The sequence below is a fragment of the Mirounga leonina genome, unplaced genomic scaffold, assembly GCF_011800145.1.
Source record: "Mirounga leonina isolate KUSES-001 unplaced genomic scaffold, KU_Mleo_1.0 Mir_151, whole genome shotgun sequence".
Taxonomy (NCBI): domain Eukaryota; kingdom Metazoa; phylum Chordata; class Mammalia; order Carnivora; family Phocidae; genus Mirounga; species Mirounga leonina.
The window spans coordinates 3,417,028-3,421,283 of record NW_023270377.1 but is presented as its reverse complement, the minus strand read 5'-3'; the positions used below and the strand labels follow the sequence as shown (position 1 = coordinate 3,421,283).

Here is a 4,256-nt window from a genome sequence, read left to right as displayed (position 1 = left end):
TTGGTCTGTGTTTCTAAGTGTTCGAACATTTAAAAACAGTAGATTCCTGTAGGATTAAATATCCTTGTGAGTAGCGTGCACACCAAGGATTTCAGAAAGCTTTTCCATCTAAAAATTCTCTACTACTTACATCCTTGTGAGTGAGGGAGGTAAGCCTGGTAACTCTTGGTCTAGAGAGGAGCCATATAATCACAAAGAGAATACTGAGGGTTCTAGCATCCCGCTTTCCCGAAGGTTAGTCCTGGAGCCAGCGCTGAAAGTGCTGCCTCTAAAAACCATTTGAAGTCATGCAAGCAACCCTGGAATTTGGATACATTTGCTCTGTGACCTGTCACTGGTGTGGTGGGATTTTGAGGGTGGGTCTCCTGTCCTCCTTTTCTCACTGCTGTGTCTTCAGCGTGTGGACAGTATCAGGCCCGTAGTGAACGCTCAGTAAGCAGTGGAGAAATCAATAGATGATGTTCCTCTGGTGGTATATGTTATAATTCAGGGTTTTAAGGCCATTCCTTCAGTCTCCTATGCATCGCTTCGTTAATATTTACAGCGCCATAAGGGAAGCTGGCAGCATCTCCATCTTACGAATGGTCAAGCTAAGGTTCAAGAAGGCAAGTAGATCACCCTAGATCACAGAGCTAACAAGCACAAAACACAGTCACAGAGCCCGCGACAGGGTAGATGATCGAGAAAGCTTTGTTGAAGTGAACGGAGCTCTCTGGCCAGGACCACACCTCTCCGGGTACACTGGTGTTTCCCACTCATTAGGTCCAGAGCTTGGAAGGGGGAGTATGGGGAGGGCTATCAGAGAGAGGGGCAGGCTCTCCCAGCATGACTGGGTGACTGGGAGACAGGAGACCAATCTCCCCAACCCCCTTGTGGTATAACCTGTTTGGGTTTCTTTTGGAAAATGGCAGGATCTGGCCAAATTGTGAGGGTTCCCCAGGGACTGGACTCTCACCATCTCCTAAGGAGGCTGATTGCTTCCAAGATATCCACTTAGGGTCTAAGGAAAGAGGCACAACAAGGTCACCCCCTAAACGCTCCAAATCCCAAGCGAACTGAGCCTGGCCACATGGCCGCTGCAGAGATTCACCCGCCCACCCACCTGCCACCCTCCTCCTGCACAGCCCACGCTGGGCTCACACCTGCGCATCCGCTTCCTTCTTTCCCCACCCTGACCTGCCTGGAGCCTTCTGCCAATTTAGCTTCCAAAACCTTGACCACAGCCCCCCTTTTTTCCAGACCATCTTGGGACTTAAATCTGTGGAGTATTCTTTGAAAGCCTCTGTCCTCTTTATTCTCATGGCCACAGTGGGTGAACGGGGTGGTCCACACGTCGCAGAGCCATGCACACCCTCTGCAGGGGGTCTGCACCTTATTGCTGCCACCGTCTTTCCAGGGTGGGTTTCCTTACGAGGAATTTAGGAGAAAATTTCAGGTAAGGACATTCCTGAGCTTGAAGGATTCCCAAACCCCTGTCATTGCCAGCATGAAAGCAGCCCAAAGCAGGGGAGGCAGCTTCCCAAGATCGGCCAGTGAGTTAACCAGGGCGGAAATTCATATTTTCCTCCTTAAACACCACACCCTCTTCTTCCCAGAAAAATCCCAGACTCATTTGGAAGAACGTCAACACCGCAGAAATGCACATGGAGCTGCTGCTTTCTGACCTTCACCTGGGAAGATGTTGTCTCCTTCCATTATGGTCACTTCCAGTTCCACCCGCACCGCCCAGGAGCCTCGGCGGCAGACGTGGTGCCCACACGTGGTGCTTTCTGCTCCTGCCTCTCAGGTGCACGCGTGGAAGGGGCTTTAGCTGAAGGTACGGACAGGACCCGGGGGTGGTTCAGGCACATGAATCCAGAATCTCTGTATCTCCAACAAGAAACACAGCTACCTCTAAAAATAATAATTTTAAAACCCCGTGAGCCAGATAATATTTTATTTAGCAGATGGGGGGTGGTGAGTAGAGCCATCCTTACTGAGAGGAAAAACGGGTCCCAGAAATCCAAATCAGACAGTCATGCCTAGTCTGGCTGCCCTGGAGAGGGGATATCCTAACCTCGGCTGGTTCTGATTGCTTCTATGGAAGAGGCCTGATATCATGAGGAGAAATGACTTTCCAAATCTATATCCGGTACAGCTGTGAGAGCTTTGCTCTTAACTGCCATTCCACTAAGAAATTAAAAAGCAATTTTCCTTTGAAGTCCTGGGGATTTTTTTTTCTTCATTTGAGATTACAGTTTGAGATAAAAAAAAAAAGAGAGCGAGAGAGACACAAAGAATTCACAAACATGCACGCATTAGATTTGGTAAAATTCCATTCTCCATGTTCCCATTTTAAATTTCACAAAGGCCCAGATGGTTTCCAGCTTGACCAAGCTGAGGCTGGCAAGCATTGGAGGGATTCAGCTTGCAGGTTTTTCTCAAATGGAGGCATTTTATGCATCAAGCTGATCAACACTGGAGAAAATGAAGCATGCGGACTGTCTTTAAATAATATTTTATGAAGCTGTTTTAGCAAGAGGGGTAGAACAAAGGACACACACAAATCAAATGGATAAACCCATGAAGAATATGTTCCAGCATGGATTTTTAAAATTTTCAAACTTGTATTTTTTCCTCCTCAAGAGTTTATAGTCTTGTCTCAATTACAGATCCATCAGGAGACAGAAACCACAGAGTAATTTAGACAGGGAAAGTTTACTATACAGAATTTAGTAAAATGGGGGGGGTGGTTAGAGTTACATGGGATTGGCTAAGAAGAAATGAAAGACCTCCCAAGAGTGTGGCATAGCAGAGATGGAGCAGCAGCCACTCTCCTAGCCCCCTCCCCAGGACCGAGATAGAGCACTCCCGGAAGTCCCCCTCCCACTGCCAAGGGCTGAGGGGTTCAGCCCAGTGGGACACGTCACAGCCACATCTCACCAGGTGGCAGACAAGTTGCCATGGTGTCACATCAATAGAACTTGCTAGAAGTCAGCCCTCTAGAACTTGCTGGAAATGTGTTCTCAGGAGTGGTTCATGAGAAGGTGGTTCTTGAGAAGGTGGTTCATGAGAAGATGGTTCTTGAGAAGGTGGTTCATGAGAAGGTGGTTCTTGAGAAGGTGGTTCATGAGAAGGTGGTTCTTGAGAAGGTGGTTCTTAAGAAGATATGCTGGGGTGCTGGGTAAATACTGGCCACTGCAGGAGCCTGCCAGCAGGACACCCCAGGGCCAGGAGGGAAAATCCCCTCCTCTGGCAACGTCTCTCCAGCAGCCTCACTGACAAATATTGTGGCAGCTGGCAAGGGAGAAATATATAAAGGGACCATGAAGGGTCAATGTGGAGCTCAGAGGCAGTAAATCAATGGCTGACACAGTCCACCCCTTTTGTACACATACTCTCCTACACAATTCCAACAACCCTATAACAACAAAACATCTCTATACTTCTTCCTACCAAAATACAGCCATGTGTCTTAGAGGTGAGAAAGTCCTTACCTTTTCCCCAAGATGAGGAGACATAGCACTTCACCAGCTGCATGGGTTGTTGGCTGGATTAATCATTCTTTACATTCATTCACTGTCTCACTGGAGCTTCTTGCATAGATTTCGAAATTAATTCCAACAACTTATACATAAAAGAAACATGGGGAAGAGAGTGCAGAACAGTTAGCATACAGAAAAATTATGTACATATAAGCAAGTAAAAATATGCCAAGTGTACGCAAAGTGCCTACAATCCTTATTTCTGTAATTTGTCATGAAGTCATGATGGTGTCTATGGCTTCTTTCTTCCACTGTTTCATGTTTCCCTTGTCCTCAGCCAGAACCTGGGTACTCTGTGTTCTCTATATAGTGGAGGAGCCCACGCCTTCATTCCCAAAGGATCTGAGTTCTTTGTCATCCTGCTTTTTGGGGGGGCAGGGAGTGCATTTCTTTAGTTTTCCATTAAACTCTACTATTAGTTAGTTCTTCCATAGAAGTGCTAAGAGGCACTCAGAGAATGCCCTGGGTCCCTGCCCCATGGTCCTCTGTGCCCCCAATGTTTAGCAGCAACCCCATATCCTCTCAGTCATCAGAGGCAATAACGCAGCCAATAGACTTCCTTGATTTTTTGCCTGTGGGTCCAGTGGTGCCAGGCCCTCACAGTGGCCATATGGAAGTGGACATCTCCTCCAGTTTAGTGAAGTAATTGTAATGTCGCTTGATGGAACCATTCTCACCTGGGAATCTAAGACCTCCAAGCTAGCAGGAACCCAAGTGCCAGGATGGCAACGT

General features: G+C 47.4%; 1 long non-coding RNA gene across 1 annotated transcript; it reads right to left on the bottom strand.

The window, feature by feature from the left end:
- Positions 1–2,826: 2,826 nt before the first annotated feature.
- Positions 2,827–3,751, bottom strand: LOC118011911. The gene is made up of 3 exons (XR_004679564.1): positions 3,716–3,751; positions 3,477–3,606; positions 2,827–3,276 (listed from the first exon to the last, which is right to left on the bottom strand). It is a non-coding gene; the product is annotated as an uncharacterized LOC118011911 (long non-coding RNA).
- Between the last annotated feature and the right edge of the window lie 505 nt (positions 3,752–4,256).